Genomic DNA, 24368 nt, shown 5'->3' on the forward strand with positions numbered 1-24368 from the left:
CACAACATCGATGCAAGTTCTTAAGGAAAAATCAAGGGTGACAATTGAAAATAAAATACCCATTGCCAAGTAGGACCATTCTTTACCATTTCAAGAACTTGTGCTTGCATGTTTATGGGAGAAATTATTCCAGACCCTACCAGTTCTCTGTCAGAAAACATAATATTCTGACAACCGTTTTCTCCTACCTATGTGTAATATCTAACTTCTATTTGAAAATGTTGACCCAAGCTACTTGGGCTTGCATAGGCTTGATATCTTAAAATGCAAGGGGTGGGCACTGAGAGCAGAGCATATTCATAATTCCCGGAGTTTTACTATTATGTCTGGATTTAATAAAATGTCCGCAGCTGAAAGTAGCAGGAGAAATTGACTATACATTTTTTTTGAATATGTTTTTTTTTTTTTTTGCGGTACGCGGGCCTCTCACTGTTGGTGGCCTCTCCCGTTGCGGAGCACAGGCTCCGGACGCGCAGGCTCAGTGGCCATGGCTCACGGGCCCAGCCACTCCGCGGCATGTGGGATCTTCCCAGACCGGGGCACAAACCCGTGTCCCCTGCCTCGGCAGGCGGACTCTCAACCACTGTGCCACCAGGGAAGCCCTGAATATGTATTTTTTAATATATTCAGGTAGAGTATTCAGCCTGCAAGCCTAGGAGAATGGGTTTCAGTGAGGCAGAGTTTGGCAGGGAGGTACACAGAAATGGAGGGACGAGAGAGTCTAGCCAGTGGGGAGCTGTTTGTAGTTGAGGGCGTGAACTATGCTGTACATAGTGCCGGTTGTGGGGGGGAGTCCTTCCCCGCTCCACACCCCACCCCGGGTCTACCTCCCTCTGGTCTGATTCAGCACTCGCCCAGCACACCCCGTTATTAGCTTGATAACATGGTAACAGGAAAAGAATGGTATTCAGTTGGGAATCTTTGACTGCAAGGAATAAAACCAACTTGAGCATTTTGTCAGGATACTGAAGTGCTCCAAAGAATCCAGGATCCTCAGAGACAACCTAGAATCAAACACGGGAAAGCACAAGGAATTGGAAAGATTCTGTGTGTTGGCCCTGCTGCCCTCAGCTTTATCTTCACCTTTCTGCTGCAGACCAGCTCTGTCTGCGGAGCTGTTCCCAGGTGCACCTGCACCCAGAGCCCGGCTGGCAGCTCCTCAGCCCCCATTTCTAAGCCCCAGAGGACGACAGATTTGCCCAGCCTGGATCTGAGGTCTTTAAGTGGTCTAGTGAGCCATGATGGGCGAGATGTGTGTGCTCTGAGAGGCGGCATGGGAGGCCCACCTCTGACCTTGTGGCTGGCTCAGAAAATTCCAAAGAAGGGAGTAGTTTGCATAGAGGGGACAAAAGCCGTGTCGTCCCCCCCCCACATACCATTAACATGCTGCTGTGTGTTTATGCATTAGCCCCACTCTGGGGGAGTAATCATCTTTGGCTCCTAGAAAATCTGGATGTTAGACCTGAAAAACTTTGGGCCAGACTGAATCAGGGTCTTGAATTGTGGTGAATTTTCCAAAGTGACTCCGCTGCATGAGGCCTTGTGGCTATCAGCCTCAGATGCCTCCAGAGACCCCTGTCTCTGTTAGTGCAGACCCTTTAAATAGCAGTGGTGATGAGCGAGGCTGGGTGTTCCTGGGGAAATGCCTGCATAACGCAAAAGCCTCTTGAATCTCTGCTCTAAAAGCTTTCTTTATTCTGAATGACATTCTGACCCACTGATAGAAGCCAATGAACTAAACTAATGAACTAAAAACTAATTTTGCCAGAAAAACATGTAGGTTACTAGATCTTAACCCTTCTGCCTTCATTTGTTCGCTCAGTTGTTAATTTGAATTGGGAATGACTGTTAGTCCACAAACTGAGGAGTGCAAGAAATAGTGCATTTTCCTGAATCAAATTAGTTTTGACTGTAAGCTTCTGCTCCCCTGGGGTAGCAGGAAAGTAACCTTGGTCAGGCTTGGATCTCTTTCCTACACCACTCTCCCAGGGGGTCATGCCAAGGTTCCAGACTCTGACTACATGTCACGAGGGCAGGAAATCGCCCTGGGTCATCTGTTCACATCGGTCCCTGCTGCTTCTGGGCCATTTTGAGGCTGGGGAGGGTGCTTTGTCACAGCCAGGAGACCAAGCTCAGCATCTGGCCATTGTCTTGGGGCTCTGGCACACATCTGGGGGTGCTGCCAGGGAGCAGGTATGGCCTTCAGCTGCTCTGAGTCTCACACTCACTCTCCTCTAAGAATCTCCTCTTAGTATGTAGGGGGGTGGGGGTGGGAGGGTGTATCGCTCTTCTCAAACCCTTTCCTCCTTAAGGAAGCCCAACCACAGCCTCCCTGAAGCAGGGAAGCCAGAACCCTCTCCCCACGTGCATGAGAGTCCAGAGAGAAAACATCGAGGAAGCCTCCTAGCCAGTAACTCTCCAAGTGCTGGCTGCAGCAGGCGGTGTGCAGGGCTCTGCCTCCTGTGCCGTCACCCAGCAGCGGTTGCCTGTGGGCAGAGCCCCGCTTTGAGGCATCACCTGCTCTTCCTCATGGCTGCTGATTTATGGGTGGCTGTACCTGCCCCTAACTGGCAGGAGTTTGAGGCATTTGTTGTTTGGATGTTTCCAAAGCCAGTTTGTAAACCTGTTTACTCCAGAAGAGTAGCCTTCAAACTCTTAAGCATTTCTATAAATCTTATTGAATTTATAAAAGTATGGGGGAAAGATTTCCTTTTCCCTTTTCTGGCAGTGGATAATTTAGTTCTGCTAATATTCCTGCCGAGAAACTTACCTACCTGGCCCACACACATGCACTTTTACCCTCAGAATTCTCAGTGACTAGACTAATTGTGAGTGCATCCAGTTTCAATGCTTCCTTTTGCCATTGTTTTAGATGCTACCTTGGCCACAGCACAACTAATGCATTAAAAAATAAAAGCATTTTGGAAGTATATATTTAGGATTAAATCAAGGGGAGTGCTATAGAAGATGGCAAAGCTTGCACAAAGCATTAATAAAAAATATGTGGTCTTGGGCAATCGGCATATTACGTAGGAACTGTGAATGCCTCTTCATCTAGAATTTCAGTACAAGCTGTGCATAAAATATTTACACAGCACAGTGCTGCTTCACCCCTGACAAAAGCATAGGTTCGGGTGTACGCTGTTACTACAGACATCACTACGTGTAAGCAGCTGAAGCAACTTTAAGGGTATTTGGAATGTTAGAAAGTAAAGTGTCTGTCACGGGGTTCAGTTAATAGTGACTGATGAAGTGGCCTTGGTTCCTAAACAGAAATGTGTATCTTGTTGCCAGAATGGCACTTAATAGTAAAGCCACATCATAGAGGAGGGAGAAGAAGAGAGGTCACTAATGTGAAATTTAAAGGAATGGATGGTATAGAAGCTAGTAACCTGGTTTACTGTTGGTGCAAGGGCTGGAGTAGTCCCCGCGATGACTTTTAAGAAAGAAGTGTTACTAAAAACACAGCTGAGAATAATTCTGTTACCAAGCCTTTTTTAGGATCAATGCAGAGCTCATTTGTAAAATAAAAATCTAATTGTTACTTTACTAACTATGCATGCGTATTACATCTCATCTGTAAAAGAGGACTGATAACACCTGCCTAATGGGCTCATTGTAAGGATCAAAAGAATAAGGCTCCTTAGTAAGTACTGAATAAGAAACAGCATTTTTAGTTTGTTTTTTGAGTTTTTGCTTGCTTTAACAATAATTACTTCCATTCATGATTTACCTGTATTTTCTTTAATCCTCGAAGTAGACCAGTGAAGTAGTGGTATTTCCATTTTAGAGATAAAATTAAAAATTGGAACTATTTGCAACATGTGTCAAAGTTCATACATAGTATCCTTATATAAGGATGCCTCTGTATCCTTGTGGTAGAGGTCCTTTCTGGCTCTAATAGGCTGGAATTGGTTGGTTTTGTTCCTGATAGCCAAAGGTTCCCAATTAGTATACCATCTTCTTTGCATTATTAGGGTACCAAGTTAATAATATCCTTCATAGATGAAGAGATGCTACAAATGAATAATATGAACACTGTAGCAGAAAAACAAAGGCCATATACAATAAGTGCAGAAAACTAAAAAAATGTTCAACCTCAGAGATATGCTAATAAAAGTGAACTTTTGGAATCTATAAGATAGGATAATTTAAAAATTAATACTACCCAGTGTTAGAGGGAATATGGAGAAATGTACCACTTATATACCACTCATATACCACTAGAGCACAAATTGGGTGAAACATCCTGTAGGACAAGCTGTCAACAATATCAAATGCATATTTTTTTCATACGTTTGACCCATGACTTTATCCCTAGCAAATACTTAATGGTGTGTTTGAGGATATCCATCTCAGCTTTATCTACATAATCAAAAATTGGAAGTGACTTAAATGCTTCAGGGGGGTTTATTAAAATTGATTATTGTACATTCATTAAAAATAAAGGCATAGGGCTTCCCTGGTGGCGCAGTGGTTGAGAGTCCGCCTGGCGATGCAGGGGACACGGGTTCGTGCCCTGGTCCGGGAAGGTCCCACATGCCGCGGAGCGGCTGGGCCCATGAGCCATGGCCGCTGAGCCTGTGCATCTGGAGCCTGTGCTCCGTGACGGGAGAGGCCCAAATAGTGAGAGGCCCGTGTACTGCAAAAAAAAATAAAATAAAATAAAGGCATAGAAGGCTAATAAGTGCCACAACACTTCCATCAAAATAAAAATAAATGGGAAAAGTAGGTTACAAATAATGCCTAGAATTCACTTTTAGTAAAAATGACATATGCTTACACATTTGTTTATTATGTCTATGGATGTGTGATGCAGGCTACCAAAGTAGAAGGAAAAGTCAAAAATGCTAATGATGCTTATTTTTTTCTTTATTCATATTGGATTGTTGTAAACTTTTGGTAAAGAACAAGCACTACTTTGAAGGAAGAAAAAGCATTTAAAGTTATCTTTTGACAATTCGGATCTATTATGTAGGTTACCCAGAGGTAGTAATATGGTATCTGACCTGAATCTGGATTTTTGCTCTGTTGATCAGATACATTTCAGTGTCTATTTTCTTTTTCTTTGTTAAATAAATATCATTTACCTAGAGCAGGAAAATATAATTTAGATGTTCACACTTGATAGCATATAGCTGTTGAATGGTTCCGCAAGGTCACTTAGAGAACCAAAACCAGGCACACAAGGGTGATGTCAGGAGAGAGAGGTTGGAAGGGTTTCCATTAAATTATTTTCAGTAGTCAAGCTCTGTGCATATGGAAAGGCAAGAAGCAAGGGAATAATAGTGAGAGTTTTTATCAGGCTGGTAAGTAAACTTCAGGGTAGAGAAAGACCAGCATTTGGCTTGATAACCACAGTTCTTAACAGGAAAGTCTCAGCTTGTCTCCATTTGCCCTCCTGTCTTCTTTTCAGTCCCCTGCAGTCCACATCCTGGACCAGCCCTATGGAAAATTGTCCTCAGGGGTCACCAGTGACCTCCTTACTAATTGTTACATCCAGTGACACCTTGTTAGTTCCCATCCACAGCGCTTGAAGTCCCTTATCTTTCTTTGGGTTGATGTGCCTCTCCACCCCCATGGTTATCCTCCTGCCTCTGTAAACACTCTCGGTCTCCTTCATTGGTTCTTCTTCCTCCATCTCCCTGAACCTTCACTGTGTCTTCTACTAACTCCCCTTAGAACCTTTGTTTAGTCCTAGTGGTTCAACCGTCATCTTTTTTGAGGTAAAAGTCTAGCAGCCAGTCTTTCCTTACTGTGAGTCATTCCTGCTGCTCCTTGGAGTTTGGTCATAAAATGGTTTTTGGAATTAGAATGTGTTGGCTTTGACTCAAAATCTACAGACATTGGAGATACTTAGAAGTCATCTCTTGCTCTAGGAGCAGGCCCCTGGATTGTCTATGAATGGCCTACTTATTGATGATGGAATAATCTCCTTGTGTGAGCCTCTCCACACAAACAAAAATAGTGGAGTTAACAACCGAATCTTGGGTCAAGGCACAAAGGCTTATGAATTTCAAAGAGCATTTGTAGAGCTGATGCAAAAAATACCAGGTTTGTCAAAACTTTGATGTAGTCCGTGCCAAAATGACAAACTAAAAATAATCAGAATAGTCGCTTTCCAGCTGGAGAGCTAAGCTCAGTAAACTAGAAACAATGGCCAGTACCATTGAGACACTGTGTGAGTTAAATTATCTGGAAGGTGGGATCGCCGAGTCTGTGAACTCGAGATAGGCCTTGGCAGAGGGGTTAAGAAAAGCTGTATCTTGCACGGGGAATGATAGTTGCAAAATCAGGGTGTAGGAGTATGTGTTCTTTGGAACACAATAAGACGTACCTGACTAAGACAGAAGGTGTTCGTTGGAAGCCGGAGGAAGATAAGATAAAGTAGGGCCAGATTATGGAAGAGCCTGAAAGTCAGCAAAGGCGTTTACATTTAATGGAAGAGAAATGTATTACCACTGTGGAAATGGATGTAGGAGAACACTAGATTTGGAGATGAGAAGAACAAAGAACTTTAGAGCTGGAGGTATCCTGTATGGTGGGGTGGGAATGACTGATGTTTGTTGTACATGCTGTATGTCAGGTGCAAGATCTCATAGTTCTTATTTTAACAGCAACCTTAGAGGTAGATGATATCATTCGCATTTTATGTATAATAAATGAGCTCTGAGGAAATATAATTTGTCAGAGTTTTTAGAGTGATTGGGCCAGGATTCAGCACATCTGACTTCAAAGCACAATGAGGATGGAGAACATTGAAATCAGTTCTTGATTTTACAGTTAAGAAAACTGAGACCCAGGAGATAGGGGACTACCCAAGGTTACCCACGTAATGGAATGAAAGCAATTGGATGGGTAGTGTTCTGCAGAGAGAGGCCAGGTTAGAGGCTGCTGTTGTACACAGGTGGGGGTACCAGAGAATTTGGTACTAGTGGAGACATAGGAGTGAAAAAAAAAGTAGAGAGCAGTAGGACGGACATTCAAGGGAAAGTGGCAGTGGACTGAGGCAATGATGGAGAAGGCTGACGTGAAAACAATCCCAAAATTTTAATCCAGGGGAACTGCCACTCACAAAGAAAATCCTCCGTGGAGCTAGTTTTCAGAGAAAGGCCATGTATTTCTTATGGGCTTGTCTGATTCTGAAATGACAAAGATACCAAATATAAAAATTGATGGTATTCATGAGCTGACTTATGTACATATTGATGGATACATGGAGAGCAGTAATGGAAGTGAAGGTGAAAGGATGTGAGGAACCAGCCCTTTTCTTTGAACTGGTGGTGAGACACCCTAGAGCTAATGAGTAACTTTTATCTAAAGCAAAGGAGACTCACGTTTGCATGATATCCTAGGTTCTTTTTTATTCTGGTCTGCACCTTCCACCCCCAACTGGAGAATGACTTAACCATAATAAACTGCATAGCTGTCTCTAGTAATTGATTCCCCCTCTCCTGTTGGAAAGGAGTATTGCCCCATCACATTTCCCTCAATGAGACTCTTTTTTTCTTTCAGGATGATTGTCACTGTACTGGATGGACCGCTGAGCTATTGAATTACTTCTGTCTTTTGACCACACTAGGAAATTGTCCATGGAGTTGAGATATTTATTGCAGTAATTTCTGGCCTTACATACTTAGGTAAGGTATACTTTTTTCCATATAACTATCATGAAGTTGTCATGCTTTTCTTCTTTAACTTTGCTTTTTAAGAGACATTAATCTGTTTTTCTTCTACCTTTTATGCTCTATTAATCACTTCAGAGTGCTCTTAATCTTCAAGTATATGAGTGCAGAAAAGACTTTTATATAATGAAATACGAGCAAGCTGTTTGAAGAATAAAGGGGGAAATGTATTACTCTTCAGATTAAATCAATAAAAGTACCCCATTTCCTTAAACAGAAGATGCATAGACTGGATTATACTAGAGAAACTTAATAAATTGGAAGGAGTATTTATTATTAAGTCTACCTGAAAAAATGAAGATACTTAAGTATTAATATATTGCTGGCTTTATTCAAGTAAAGAAAATTTGGAAAATACAGGGAATTTAAAAGAAAAAAATGTGTTATTTCACTTCCAGAGATAACCAGTGTTAAAATTTTACTGCATTATTTATAATATTTGTTTTTACAAATATTTGTAATGGGGTGTGTGTGTCGTATGTGTTAACTTGCTATATTTTTGCAAATGAGAAACATTTATCCCATGCTTGCTACATGCCAGGCTCTGTACCAGCTTTGTACCAACCCCTTTACATACATTAATTTATTAATTCTCACAACTCTATGAGGTTGGTGCTTTCTTATCCCCATCTGTACACAAGAAAACTGAAGCTCAGAAAAATTAAATAACTTGCCCATGCTCACATAGCTGGTAAACCCACTCAGAACTTGAACCAGTCAGATGCCAAAGCCCATACCAACAGGCTTTTTTACATACTTCTTTTCCTTGACAATGTGATATACCTTTTTTCCTGAAGCATCATTTTACATGACTATATGGTGTTCACTTATGTGGGTATGCAATTGTTTCTCTACCCCATCTCCTTTTGTTGGACATTTATTTGTTTTTCTTGATTTAGTTTTAGAAACAGCATTGTAATAATATCTTTTGTGCACATCTATGATTATCTGTCTAGGGCAGATTGCTGCGAGTGGCATTGCTGAGTCAGCCACAGTGTGGGAATGTATCCTTCAGTGTTCAATGCATTCTTCTAATTGCCTTCTCGAAAGGTTGTACCAGTTTGTATTCCCACTAGCAGAATATGGAAGTGCCTGATGACCCTAAGCCTTCAATGACATTGGTAGTTGGCAATTGAATAATTTTGTTTGCCTTCTTAAAAGAGTCCAGGTGTCCTTGGTCAGGTCCATCTTCTTGCCTCTAACCCTCTAGAGCCATAGCCCCCTGACTGGTTTCTGTGTCTCCACTGTAGACCTCATTTTGTCACTAAAGGAACTGCAGGACAATGGATAAGAGCATGGGCTCTAGAGGTAGATGCCTGGGTTCAAATCATGGCAGTACTGCTCTGCCTTAGTTTCCCCATCAATAAAATGGAAATAATAATAAAGCCATTTCCTGTGGTGGTGCTAGGTGATAGTTGATATAAAGGATTCTAGAACAAGTGCATGACTCCTGGTATGTGCTCAGTAATTGTTGTCTACCGCTGTTGTCTTCCAGAAGTCCATGCTCATATAATTAAAAAACCATAGCTTATATGCAGTTGACCCTTGAACCACATGGGTTTGAGCTGCGCGGGTCCACTTATGCACAGATTTTTTTCAGTAGTAAATACTACAGTACTACACGATCTGTGGCTGGTTGAATCTGTGGATGTGGAACTCTGGATACTGAGGAAGCCAGACATGGATGGAGGGCCGACTATAGATTTTTGACTGTGTGGAGGGTTGGCACCCCTAACTCCCGCGTTGTTCAGGGGTCAGCTATACTTGTTTTAAATTAAATATGATTATTACCAAATTAGTAATTCACAGCAAAAACTACATGGTGTTATTATATGTTAACACTGTGAGCAGTCTGAAGGTCACGAATAACCATCCCTGTCTCTGTTGATGATGCAAGGTCAGGGTACCGAGGGGAGAGTAGTAACAGGAATAACTGAAGTGTTAAAGAGCTTTATAAGCTCACAGAGAGAGCACTTTCACATGCATTATCTCGCTTGATCCTCACAACATAACTGTGAGGGAGGTGGAGCCAGGTATCATTAACCTCTTTTTACAGAGGAGGAAACTGACTTGGAGGAATTAAGTGACTTGTTCACTTGAGGTCATGGAAATGGTCACTGGCAGAGCTGAATGTGCACTCTAGGCCTTCCGACTGTAAATCCTTACTCTTGTTACTTCGTGACATAACGATAGACTGAAGAGGTGCAGGTGTAGATACCGAGGTGTAGAAATGTACCAGAAAAGGAAGGAGCAAAGAGGGATGCCGCCTGGGAGGAGGAAGCAGATTTGGGATAAGGAACTTGGACATATTGAAAAGAAGGCAGGGACCCAGTGGGGAGGGAGGAGGGAAGGAAAGAGGGAGAGGGAGGGAGTGGGATCAGAAAGAGAAGGGAAAACTGAAGAGGCCAGGACTGCAGGACCCATAGGGCTGGCTGAGGAGCTGGAGGGAGGGGGGCTCCTTTGCAGCAAGCAGGGAGGAGGGAAGGAAGAGATGGAGGATAGAGACTCAGGTGCCTGGAGGTAGGAAGGAATATTTGAGAGGGCTGAAGACTTATGGCCTGAATATACCTCCTAAATAAAGAAGAAAGTATTCGTTGAGAATAAGAATGGTGGGTTTGGGGGTTTTGATTTGAGAAAGAGGAACTACTTAGAGTAGCCAAGGTGTGAAGTGGGCCAGGGAATTAGTAAAGGGCCACCAAAGACCTTTGCAGCACAAGAGACAGGACCCAGATAATGTTTAGGCACCAACTTGGCAGATTCTAGGACCCCCAGCAACCCTGCTCTAGGGGTGCTGAGAATGTACACTTGCCAGACAAGGATGTTTCTTTGTGAGCAAAGGGTAAGACAGGCACTGGCTCGACATTAGGAAAGGTAAATTCCTCAGTTGCCTATGGAATGAGAGGAAATCACACTCTACAATAATCCTCTTGTTTCCAAATACCACAGTGACTATCAGGCTGTGCTCTAGTCCTGGGGTACCCTTTGCTCAGAAGTACTGCAGTGATAATATTTGTACACAGTTGTCCTTGGTGTAGGGTGTTTAATCAGTGGAGAAAGAAGAAGCACTAGTTCAGTTTTTGGTTCTGGAAACCTTTGTTAGGACTGTGCTTATAGTCAGAAAGATGAAGTAGGGAGATTAGATGGTTTCTTAATCTGTGAAATGAGGAGTTAGACTAGATAGATGCCTCCCAGTGTCCCTTTCTGCCACACCATTTTCTGATTCAACTTCAGTCTACACTGAGTCTTCTATCTATGACCTCCTTTACAAGACAGTTTAGCATTTCTATATTTTTATTTTATGGTGTCCTAGATATTTTTTTGCTTGGATACTTTGCTTAATATTAAAAGTAATGTATACTGACTGGTAGATAAATGAAAGATATATAGATAAAATAAAAGGACCTGTTGAAAATGCACAATCCTAGAGAGCCCAGAAATGAACCCACACACTTATGGTCAATTAATCTATGACAAAAGAGGCAAGAATATATAATGGAGAAAAGACAGTCTCTTCAATAAGTGGTGCTGAGAAAACTGGACAGCCACATGTAAAAGGATGAAATTAGAGTATTCTCTAACACCATATAAAAAAAAATAAACTCAAAATGGCTTAAAGACCTAAATGTAAGATTGGATACTATAAAACTCCTAGAGGAAAACATAGAACACTCTTTGACATAAATCATGGCAGTATCTTTTTGGATCCATCTTCTAAAGTAAAGGAAATAAAAGCAAAAGTAAACAAATGGGACCTAATTAAACTTAAGCTTTTGCACAGCAAAGGAAACCATTGACAAAACAAAAAGACAACTTACTGAATAGGAGAAAATATTTGCAAATGCTATGACCTATAAGGGATTAATATCCAGCATATATAAACAGCTCATACAACTCAACATCAAAAAAACAACCTAATTAAAAAATGGGCAGAGGAACCGAATAGACATTTTTCCAAAGAGGAATGCAGTTGGCCATCAGGCACATGAAAAGTTGCTCAACATTGGTAATCATCAGGGAAATGCAGATCAAAACCACAGTGAGGGCTTCCCTGGTGGCGCAGTGGTTGAGAGTCTGCCTGCTGATGCAGGGGACACGGGTTCATGCCCTGGTCCGGGAAGATCCCACATGCCGCGGAGCGGCTGGGCCCATGCGCCACAGCCGCTGAGCCTGCACGTCCAGAGCCTGTGCTCCGCAACGGGAGAGGCCACAACAGTGAGAGGCCCGCGTACCGCAAAAAAAAAACAAACAAAAAAACCCCACAGTGAGCTGTCACCTCACACCTGTCAGAATGACTGTCATCAAAAAGAAGACAAATAACAAATGTTGGCGAGGATGTGGAAAAATGGGAACCCTCTTACTCTGTTGATGGGAATGTAAGTTGATGCAGCCACTGTGGAAAACAGTATGGAAGTTTCTCAAAAAATAGAACTACCATATGACCCAGGAATTTCACTCCTGGGTATAGATCTGAAAAGAAAAAAAAAAAAAACAAAACACAAATTCGAAAAGATACTTGCACCCCAATGTTCATAGCAGCGTTATTTACAATTGCCAAGATATGGAAGCAACCTATGTGTACATCAACAGATGAATGGGTAAAGAAGATGTGACATATATACACAGTGGAATACTACTCAGTCATAAAAAAGAATGAAATTTTGCCATTTGCAGCAACATGGATGGATTTGGAGGGCATTATGCTAAGTAAAATAAGTCAGGCAGGGAATGATAAATACTATATCACTTATATGTAGAATCTAAAAAATATACAACAACCTAGTGAATATAACAGAAAAGAAGCAGACTCACAGATAAAGAGAGCAAACTAGTGGTTACTGGTTGGGGGAGGAGGGGCAATATTGAGGTGGGGGAGTGGGAGGTACAAACTATTGGGTGTAATGTAGGCTACAAGGATGTATTGTACAACATGGAGAATATAGCCAATATTTTGTAATAACTGTAAATAGAGCATAACCTTTAAAACTTGTATAAAAAATTAGAAAATAAAAATATTTTAAAACAGAAAGTGCACAGTCCTACCACCGTTACATCACTGCTGTTAATATTCTTCCAGAGGTTCTTCTATGTGTATATGCTTAAATAAGATTTTTAAATATAAATATGCAACCTACTTTTCTCAGTTGGTATGTTGTAAACTTCTCTCCATGTCACTGTCATTGCTGCATAATTATTAAAGGTAGATAAAGAGTCTATTTTAGGAATGTATGTACTTAACAAATCTCCCTCTAGACACGTGTGTCAGTGCCTATGAGGATAACTATAATTTTGAGGCTACTCTTAATTATTCTTACTATAAAATCAGGAAAAAGGTCTCTGATCTATGTTACCTGAAAGACAACCAATTTACAATCCCACTGATATTATGCAAGGTTTTCTTTTCCCACACTCTTTTTAACATTAGATCATAGAATTTAAAAAACTTTATCCAGTTTTATGCACAGGTAAACATTTATCATATGTTTATAAGGCATTTGTATTTCTTCTTTTGTGAATATTGTGTTCATGTTCTTTTTTAAAGAAATTTATTTATTTATTTATTTTTTGCAGTACACGGGCCTCTCACTGTTGGGGCCTCTCCCGTCGTGGAGCACAGGCTCTGGACGCGCAGGCCCAGCAGCCATGGCTCACAGGCCCAGCCGCTCCACGGCATGTGGGATCCTCCCGGGCCGGGGCACGAACCCATGTCCCCTGCATCGGCAGGCGGACTCTCAACCACTGCGCCACCAGGGAAGCCCAAGAAATTTATTTTTATTTATTTTTGGCAGTGTTGGGTCTTCGTTGCTGTGCGTGGGCTTTCTCTAGTTGCGGCGAGCGGGGGCTACTCTTCATTGCGGTGTGCGGGCTTCTCATTGCGGTGGCTTCTCTTGGTGCAGAGCACGGGCTCTAGGCACGCGGGCTTCAGTAGTTGTGGCTTGCAGGCTCAGTAGTTGTGGCTTGCGGGCTCTAGAGCACAAGCTCAGTAGTTGTGGCGCATGGGCTTAGTTGCTCCACGGCATGTGGGACCTTCCCCGGACCAGGGCTCGAACCCGTGTCCCCTGCATTGGCAGGCGGATTCTTAACCACTGTGCCACCAGGGAAGTCCTGTACAGTGTTTTTAAAAGTAGGTAAATATTTAATTTTAGGTGATTGAATCTTTTTTCTGTGGCTCCACATAGAGTAATTATGAAGCAAGAATGCCTTGGTATTATTCCCCCGAAGTCTGTTCTTCACATAACAGAATGATCTCTTTCAAGTATAATCACATCTTGGCACACCCCTGCCTGAGCTGGTCATGGCATTCTCCTTACCATGGCCTGCAAGGCCCGGCGTGATCCATCTTTGCCTGCTCTCTGACCTCACCTCTGTCACACTCGAACACTTTGTTCCAGCCCCACTGGCCTCCTTTGAATTCATGGAACCCGTCAGCTTCTTTCCTACTCCCAGGATTCTGCAGGCACTGTTCCTTTGCTTGGAACGTGTCTTTTGCGTGTGTGTGCACACACACACACTTCACACACACACTTGCGCTCGTGCACCTTTCTTATGGCTGCCTCCTCGTCCAGAGAGCCAGTTCCCGAGAGAGTGCTCTGGAGCAGGCTGCTTGGGTTCCCCTGGCTTCCCTGTTCACTAGCTCTGCTTTCTTGGGCAGGTTACTTCACCTCTTCCTCACCTGTAATATGGGAATCATCATCGTAATAGTACATAACTCACCTTGTTGAGAGGATTAAGGGGGTTAATTCATGCACAGCTCTTAGAAAACTATCCTTTTCACAGGGTGCACATGAGTGGTTCGCTGTTATCTTATTCCTCGTTCTTCAGGCGTCACCCTAAATTTCACCTCAGACAGAGTGCCTTCTTGTTCAGCATTGGTCTTTCCCTCTAGTATTCTCTATGTCATAATCCTGGGGTTTTTCCCCCTTTGAGCATGTATCAATATGTAATTATTTTTTATTTGTTTTCTATTTCCTATTTCCTCCTCTAGCCTCTGACTCCATAGGGACAGGGGTTGTGTCTGTGTGGTCCACAGCCAGGTCTGTAATGCTTAGTACATAGTGTTTGCAGAATGAATGAATGAATAGCAACATCTCTAACCACAAGATTGCATAGAAATCTACCTATATTTTCTAATTGTAGTTTTATGGCTTTGTTCCACATTTTAAAATATTTCATCTGTATGAAACTTAGTTTGAAGTATGACTTGAGATATGAATGAAAATTAATTTTTTCCCTAATGAGTAGCCAATTGCTCTTTTTGTAATTCTTTTAAAGAGAACTCCAACCCAAACTACAGTCCTTAGGGACTCTGATGTTGTTTTCTGTTTCTTTCATTTGTTTTTCTCTCCTTGGGTAGTCCTTTTGCAAAAAGTAAATGCAGAAACTATTCATAGACTTGAGCCAAATTCCTCATGAGAATACTGGCCCAGTATCAGGAAAGATTCTCCTGGGGTCACCTACCATAGCCTAGCTTCCAAGAGGAAGGAAGACATAATGTTACCAATTTAGGGACTTGTGCTATTTGCTCAATATCTAATGTTGTGAAACCTGCTAGAAATTTTGACAGTCTTGTTTTAGATATTGTGTCTGCCTTTAAAAAAAAAAACTATTGAAACCTGGAAACTTCAACTTTCCAATGACTAAATTACTTTTCCTTAGCTGTCTCTTGCATTTAGATGAGGGACGAAAATGCTTTGGCGGCACATGTATTTTGATTTTTGGTTTTGAAAGCTTAGTCACCATTCTTTTCCATATTTTAGCTCTTAAAAATTAATTACAAAAATAATACATATCCATTGTCACATATTCAAGCCATAAAACGTGTACAGAAAAAAAAGACTCTTGCATCCCACCTTCTGATCCCACACCTTAATATAACCACTGCTGAGTTTATTGTATACCTTTTCAGCCTTTTTTATACTTAGTAAATATATTAGATCTTTACACACACACACACACACACACACACACACGCACACACCCCACACACTCATCTACTTGCATGCTTTTTCTGAACAATGTCTTAAAACCACTTTCTTATATACATCAGTGGGCTTTAAAAACACTTGAAGCCTTTGTTTTCTGGCTGGCAGCATCTTAGAGAAGTTACTCATTGATATTTTCCCAAGGCTTTGAACACCAAGCCTTTCTTAGTTTGTGGGAATCACTGGATGTAATCTTCCAGAGAGCAGGGGCTTGGGCACATTCATGAATGTAATATAATCTGATAATAATTTCTATCTCACTACAGAGGAAGAAATGGAGACTTATAAGGGAAGCCAGTAGAGTGGGAAAGGAGAAAATTATTCCAAGTTCATGAAGGTGAACATGTAGCTAAATGTTTCACTGGGTTATATAACAAGTAGTTTGATTTCCAGGGAAAAAGGATGGCAGATGGCGTGCTGTCAGGTTGCGAAAATTTTCACAACTTTCTCTCTCTTCATTCTCTTCTGCCCCCACCCCTTTTTTTGGTCCATGAGAACAGAAGATAAATTTGGGGTGGAGTAGGGTAGAGAGCAGAGTGACTCACCAGGCTGTGCCCTTCACACTGGCATTCGAAAGCATGCAGTTGGCTGCCCCAGGTTCTGATCTATGGCACTGCAGTCCAGAGAACTGTAAGGGTTTCTGTAAGTGATGGGGGCTCTGGACTTAGGCAGAATTGCACTTGTCAGGGTTTTTCACAGTGCCCACCTTATTACTCTAGAGAGGCAAGTTTCATTGCCTAAGGGGACAATTTACGGCAATGGGCTTATCTCCTTGTTTTAGCTCTTCATGTTTTTCTGCCTCTTAATAAAATGTGAAGTCACAAAGCAATTAAATGGTGGTATAGTTTTCTGGCAGGAGGTGGAGGACGGCTAACCAGGGGAAAAGGCTAACATGATTGACAGAGGCTGACTGTAGATTTACATTGGGAATAACTCGTTCTTCAAAACTTTATTCACTTTCTTGTGGGAATTATGGGGTAAATCATACACCAGGAGGATGGATGATTAAAAATGTAGGAGTTATGATTTCTTTTTTGCCTTTGTAAGTCTCTAAATCCTCCACCTTAACGTAGAGTTCTCATTTCAGGAACTCTTGATGAAATGATGGGAACCAGTCCTGCCAAGGATTAAAGAGAAGCAGAAACGCTTTAAAATCTTAAATTGTTAATAAGCTTGAGATTGTTTATATTTTGTAAAATATCTTAAGATCCAACAAACTGAAGTAGAGAATTAATCAAATCTACAAGTGTAGATATTTTTGAATATTCACATATATTGAATGGGGTTTTAACTGTTAGTTTCTGTAATTTTCGAAATAGCATTAGTAATGTTTAATAGTGACTCTTAAAATGAGGAAAATTTTGAAAAAAATTGAACGTAAAATTCTGGAGAGTTAAGATTCCCTGTCACTCTTACTCCAGCCTCCTTTAACATATAAAAGAACTTCTTTTGATTTAGCCATGTTGTATTGATGATGATCTGTTTATTCCAATTAAGAGAATTGACAAAGATATAATAGTTCTTCATATCACCCTTTCTTGTTACAGAAACAGTTTGATTTTAAGAAGTTTTGAAAAGCTCCCTTTTGATTTGAAGTTCTCTTGTTTCCTAATAATCACAATGAAATGGCCAAAGCAAATAGCTTAAAGTAAAATGCAATTGTTGGTGCCTGTTGAGAAGGATTAACTAAGAGTTAATTTATGTGACCCAGAAAACAAGTAACTAAAAGGACAGTGCTTTTTCTGGTGTGAATTTCTATTGCTGTGAAAGCACTCTGGAGGGGACTTCCCACCACAAAAAGAAGAACCATCAAAGAATCAATTGTAAAGTGATTCTACTGCTGTTTAGGGTGTCTTTCCAAATATAATAGATTACTAGTGAGAAGATTTGTGCTGAGAGAATAGGAGAAATGCTAATTTTTAGAACTTGGTAAAATGGTAACAAGCAGCTTTTATACCAAATCAGTAAGTCTTTTGCAAGTTCCTCCCCAGGGTCCTGTGTATGAGCCATGGTTCAGTTTCCTCACCTGTAAAGGAGGGTGGGAATTCCTTAGATGTTCATTGCTGTAGATTAAGTTTGGAGAGAAAGGAGACTAAAGGCAACCAGGGCCATCTGTCCTCTCAGCTCTTATCCTAAAGCTGAACTAGGATGTGTCTCAGGCAATGGATCATTTTGCTGCCTTGGGGACAGTGCTTACTTACAGTCCCTGGTTTTTAGTAGGTTTTCTTTTCTCCTGGTGGCAGTCTTTTATCTAGAGTGTTCCACAGAGAGGCATCTGGATGCGGAAGATGCCCATCCACACTGGTATCAGTCTCGCTCTTCTGGGGTAAAGTAACTCAGTGGCAGTTGATGTTTTGGTCTTACCTACATATTATTAATTTTTAAAAAATAAATAAGTAAATTTATTTATTTATGGTTGCGTTGGGTCTTCATTGCTGCACACGAGCTTTCTCTAGTTGTGGCGAGTGGGGGCTACTCTTCGTTGTGGTGCGGTGGCTTCTCTTGTTGCAGAGCACAGGTTCTAGGCATGCGGGCTTCAGTAGTTGAAGCATGCGGGCTCAGTAGTTGTGGCTCACAGGCTCTAGAGCGCAGGCTCAGTAGTTATGGCGCACAGGCTGAGTTGCTCTGCAGCATGCGGGATCTTCCTGGACCAGGGCTTGAACCCGTGTCCCCTGCACTGGCAGGAAGATTCTTAACCACTGTGCCACCAGGGAAGTCCCTTACCTACATATTGTTTTTAAAGTTGTATTTATCGTTAATGAGAGAAAACTCAAATGACAAAAAAATGAACAATTTAAAAATGAACAATTCAGTGGCATTTATTACATTCACAGTGTTGTTCAGCAGCCACCTCTGTCTAGTTCCAAAACACTTTCATTACCTCAAAAGATAACCCTATACCCATTAAGCAGTAACTCCCTGTTCCCTCCTACCACTGCCCCTGGCAACCACTTATATGCTTTCTGTCTCTATTAATTTACTGATTCTGGATATATCATGTAAATGGAACCATATAATATGTGACCTTTTGTGTCTGGCTTTCTTCACTTAGCATGTTTTTGAGGTTCATCCATGTTGTAGCAGGTCAGCCATTTTATGGCTGAATAATGTATTATATTGTACGGATATACCACAATTTGTTTATCCATTAATCCATTGATGGACATTTGATTTCTTTCCACCTTTTGATTATTGTGAACAACACTGCTGTGAACATGGATGCATAAGTATTGGAGTCCATGTTTTCAATTTTTTGGGAGTATATACCTAGAGGTAGAATTGCTGGGTCATACGGTAATTCTATTTAACTTTTTGAGAAACTGCTCAACTGTTTTCCATAGCAGCGGAACCATTTATATTCCTACCAGCAATGCTTAAAGGTTCCAATTTCTCTACATCCTTGCCAACACTTATTTTTCCTTTTATTTTTCAGATTGTTCATTCTAGGTGTATAGAAACACAACTACTTTTACATTATTTTACTTTTTAAAAAATTTAAAGTTAAAAAAATAATCTCTTCTGGTTATTTTAAAAATTAGTTAAGAACCCCACTGTTTCTCCAGACATTTCCTACAGTGGCTCCTCTTAAGTTTGATATATATCCTTCTATATATTTTCTATACATATATGTACAAATATGCTTTCTTCCTTTGGATAGACTCATATACTTTGTCTATGTCTTAACTTATTTTTACTTAATTATAGATTATGAATACTTTGTCAGTATATCTAGATTGACCTTATTCCTCTTAAATGCTGCTGAGTACCCTTTTGTACAAATGTACTGTTTAGTTTAAAATTTTTCTTTTAATGAGCATTTAGTGTGTTTTCAGTTTCTTCTGTTATAAACATTGCAACAGTTAACAATCTTGTACCTTTGTCAATATATACTTCTATGAGTACGTCTCTAAGGTAAATTCCTGTGAGTAAAATTGCTTAGGCAAAAAATGTGCGCATATTATCTTTTGATGGACAGTAAGAGATTTTGTTTTTGTTTTTAATAGCCTGTCTACTATGGGCATAGATGCTACCCACTGTTATCTAAGAACATCACAATGAGTAATTAAATGCTTGGAAAAAAAGGAGAAAAGAAGGGTGTGACTCACCCTTTTTATTCCCATATAATGTAGTAACATATGTAGTAATCAAAATAGAATGTTAAGTAATAAAATCCTTTTGGGTATGTTTGTGAGCTATGTAAACAAGATATTTTAAAATGCACCTTTAGTCTAATTTACTATTGTCAGGTGTGGAAGCAGCTAAGTAGCACGGAGGCGCCTCTTGGGCTTTTCTCTCTCTTGCCTTTTGTATGCCCCACCCCACTCCTAACATATCTTTCATTATCCCCCCACCCATTGCTGGCAGTCATTGTTAGATAGCTTTGGATTTATGCCAAAAGGTCTTTTGCTTGTTGACAGATTCTGTGAATACCCAGTGTTTTCTTGTTTAGCACCATCCAAGAAAGACCAGTTTGGGAATTTGCTAACATGTTCTAAAGTTAAAGACGTTGTTTTGTTCAGGACTAACTGAAAAGCTTAGCTAAACTCCAGAAGGAAGACCATATTCGTTTGGGGGGAAGGTCACTGTGATATTCTTTGTGTCTGAGTCTCATCTCATACCTTTCTATGCTTGTCCATGGTTAACTCAATAAAGCAGAAGAAGATGCTTTCATAAAATGCTCAAAGTAAAGAAAGCCAAACGGAAGTGAGGAATAAGGATACCACAGTTGCTTTCCTCATCCATCTGTTTTTTTAAACTTTTTATTTTGAAATAATTTTTGACTTGGAGAAAAGGTGCAAAAGATAGTACAGAGTTTATATATACCCTTCAACCAGATTCCCCTGATGTTAACATCTTACATAACCACAGTGTTCTTACCAGTATCAGGAAACTTAAATTGATACGAAACTTTTAACTCAACTACAGACCTTATTAACATTACATCCAGTTTTCTACTAATGTCCTTTTTCTGTTCCGGGATCCACATTGCATTTAGTTGTTCTGTCTCTTTAGATTCATATAATTTGTGACAGTACCTCAGTTTTTCCTCGTCTTTCGTGATCTTCCTACTTTTGAGCAGTACTGGTCAGTTACTTTGTTCAATAATTCTGAGGTTTTCTGATGTTTACTTTGAGGTTACGTATGGATTTTGGGGAAGAATACCACAAAAGTGATTGTGGATTTTGGTGAGTGGTTATCTGATGTCAGTTTCTCTTATTACTGGTGATGCTAACCTTAATAATTTGATTCAGGTAGTATCTCTTGTCACTATAAAATGATTATCATTCCCTTTGTAATTAATAAATATCTTGTGGGGAGATACTTTGAGACTATGCAGGTATCCTGTTTCTCTGCAAGCTTTTGCCCACTGATTTAAGCATCCATTGGTAGATCTTGCCTACAGTAATTATTACTGTACTATTTGTGTAATAGTGATTTTATCTCCTTTGTTGCTTGTACGCTTATTTATTTATTGGAATTCTTTAAGGAAGAGCTGTCCATGTGTATGTGTGTGTGTATATGTATCTCAGTATGGATTCATGGATAGTTATTTTATTCTGTGGGTTATAATCCAATACTATAATTATTTTGTTGCTCAAATTCTTGCAGCTTTGGCCATTGGGGGTTCCTTCAGATTAGCCCTAACATTCTTTTGACATGTTCCTAGACTTTTTCAAGCACTTCCTTACTTAGCGGCATCTCCAGATGTTACAGGTTCATCTTGTATTTTCCTAGCTCTGGAATCAATCAATCACTTCTTCAAGGAGCCTGGGTCCTTTTATTGGAGAATGGTGTTTAGAAAGCAATGTCTGTTAGGTGTGCACATCGCAACTGGGGTGTCATTGCATCTATATTCCATCAATTTTAAAGTAGACCCTTCCCTGTGAGCCTAGGTGTGTAGCAGGTCTGAAACTCACTCTTATCACTGGTGGGTAGTAAATCATTTTAACGTAAAATCATTTTGATCACACCACTTAATGGTGGGTTGTTAAAATTAGTGCACATAGGCCTGTAGACAAGTAGGCATTTTGACTATAAATGGAATGGAAAAATACATTTTGTGGAAAAATACTTTCACATTCAAAGGCTAGGGCTAGCATCTAGACATCCCTAATATTCGTTCATTAACCTTTCATGGATTTTTGACTCTCATTTTTAGTCTATTCCATATTTATAGTAATCAGAACAACTTTTGGTCTTCTGTTAGTTATAGAAGATAAATACTACCTGAAGTATTCCTATTTAGAGTGTTTTACAATTCAATGTTTAGGTACAGGTTGATCATCCTATAATAAAATAATTTCATTTTTTGCTTAATTATATGGCACAAAACTTTTGACACACTATTTGTGTCCTTTTAACTTTACTTATGAAGTCTTACAGTCAGAGGACATTGATAAAATATTTTTATTAGTTATAAGCATTGAGGACCTCTTTTCCTTGGAGAGCCAATGTAATTTCTTTTGACTGCTGCTTTTAATTCTTACAAAATAGTTCTTGCCTAGATGAGATTCCAGTGTGACTCCCTTTTTCCTCTGTAATTTTTTATATTTCTGTTATTATATCTCAGCTCTTTTGGCTAGCAGTTTCTGTGAAAACAAAGCATGAATTCAAGGCAGTTTCGTGTGTGATGATTGGCATATTGTAATGTTACAAATTGTATCATCTACAGTGATAATGATCTTCCTAAGTGTTTTGCTCTGTTTTAAAACTCATTCTTGGGCTTCCCTGGTGGCGCAGTGGTTGAGAGTCCGCCTGCCGATGCAGGGGACATGGGTTCGTGCCCCGGTCCGGGAGGATCCCACATGCCGCGGGGCGGCTGGGCCCGTGAGCCATGGCCGCTGGGCCTGAGCGTCCGGAGCCTGTGCTCCGCAACGGGAGAGGCCACGACAGTGAGAGGCCCACGTACCACAAAAAAAAAAAACCAAAAAAAAAAAACAAAAAAACTCATTCTTGGGTCTTACCATGTATTTCTTACATACGGGGAAAGTGTCTCTTGTTACTTGTTCAAGAAGAAGCAGGTTTATATCAGAATTTTAAAAGATGACTTTTTTCAGGGAAATATTCCTCTTGGCTTTGGCATTTTGTAAGAAATTTTCATATTCTGGTACACGTTAATTTGGGGGTGGGGTTAGGTACAATACAGTACAATCCCTAGCTTGTCAATAAAGCCTGGTGTTGTAATGTTTTGAAAATACGTCTGGCTAGCTCTCACATTTAAATGTGTAAATTATCTTTGCAGCAGTAAGTGAGCTTGAAGTAGCTTTGATAACTAATCATTGTATGATCACTCAGCCAAAAGAATTTACTAAGAATAGCTTGTGTGTTTTGCATCCGATTTAAAGGTTAGTAGTGTAAAACTTGTTTCTGGTGCCTGTAACTCTACTTATGTGGAGAGACACCACGTTAACATTTAGTATTTCTTTTACTGTTAATAATTCCTACATCAGTCATCATCATCTTTACCTTTCCCTTGTCTAGGACAGAGAAATATTTTACTTATTATATTAGTATTAATGTGTTCTGTTTTTAATTTAAAAGAATAAATGCACTTGTTTAAATTTTTCTCTTTTAAAATTTCCAAAATTGTTTTAAACTTCCTGTGCTTGATTTTTGTTTCACCTTAAGTCGTGGTTGAGGTGGCGGGTGGAGTGCCAATGGCCCTTGATTTCAGCAAAAAGCCTTCTCATACTATGGAATCTTGACTTCAGGGTACCAGTTCATAGATGCATTAGTGTTTAGGGTAAAAGTTAGAGGTAATATATTCAAAGCACTAAACAAGTATTGTTCTGATTATTCGGGTTTTTTATTCCATTTCTTTCTGAAGACATGGTAAATAATGACGATGATGCTAATAAAAATCATTTATTAAATGGTCACTATGTGCCAGACATTGTGCTGGGCAGTTTGTAAATACCATCTCATTTAATCCTAATAGAAACCTCCTAATTTTTCAGAAATGGAAACTAGTGCTTAGAAGGTTAAATGACTTATCCAAGATTGCACAGCTAATAAGCCAGAGAACTGTCTGAATTTTGTCTGAGTTCACTGCTCATTCCATATAATATATACTGTGGCTGTCTTTGTGTCAGTAAAGATGAGAATGCCTTTAGGATTGCCTTTCCTTCAAAGTATTTTTAAATTTTAAGATACTTCAAAGTATTTTTTAAATGATCTTTTAATGTTAGGTTTTTTTTTTTCTTTTGGCTTAGCTGTTGTCAGGCCTTTGGTTTCTAGATATAAAATACTAGATATGAGGAAAGGTATATTGCTCCCAGATTGTACAATCATGCCTTTTCTTGAACCTGAATATAACTTTTCTCTTAGACTTTTTCTTTCCTATGAGTAGACTGCAGCTTCAGGCTGGAAGAGTATTGGATTTAATGGCAGAGAAAGTGAAGCACTAAACACGACAGTGTGTAGACTATAAATATGAGTGAGTTGTGACTGCCTTGACCTTTGGTATGAATGCCCCTGGCTTCACCCTGCACCCAGCAATGCTGTACAGAGTTTGGATTCAGGAAGCCTGGCAAAACTTACCTTGGAACTTACCTTGGATAAATAAAAAGCCCTGACTTCAGCCCCATGTACATTTATTCTTCCTAAATTGCTAAGGTGTGAGCTTCTGATGAGGCTGGGCTCATGATGAGATCTTCTTTTGGAAGAAGGTAGTCTTGAGAAAAGGAGGAGGATGGGTTTTTAT

General features: G+C 40.2%; 1 protein-coding gene across 1 annotated transcript in view; it reads left to right on the top strand.

Annotated features, from left to right (window-relative positions):
• Positions 1–24368, top strand: part of KANK1 (KN motif and ankyrin repeat domains 1) — a 155038-nt gene that overhangs the window by 20833 nt on the left and 109837 nt on the right. Inside the window, exon 2 of the mRNA XM_060155016.1 lies at positions 7516–7640. The gene's annotated coding sequence lies outside the window, so the exon portion shown is untranslated. The remainder of the gene's footprint in view (positions 1–7515; positions 7641–24368) is intronic.

This window comes from Lagenorhynchus albirostris, chromosome 7 (genome assembly GCF_949774975.1).
Source record: "Lagenorhynchus albirostris chromosome 7, mLagAlb1.1, whole genome shotgun sequence".
Taxonomy (NCBI): Eukaryota; Metazoa; Chordata; class Mammalia; order Artiodactyla; family Delphinidae; genus Lagenorhynchus; species Lagenorhynchus albirostris.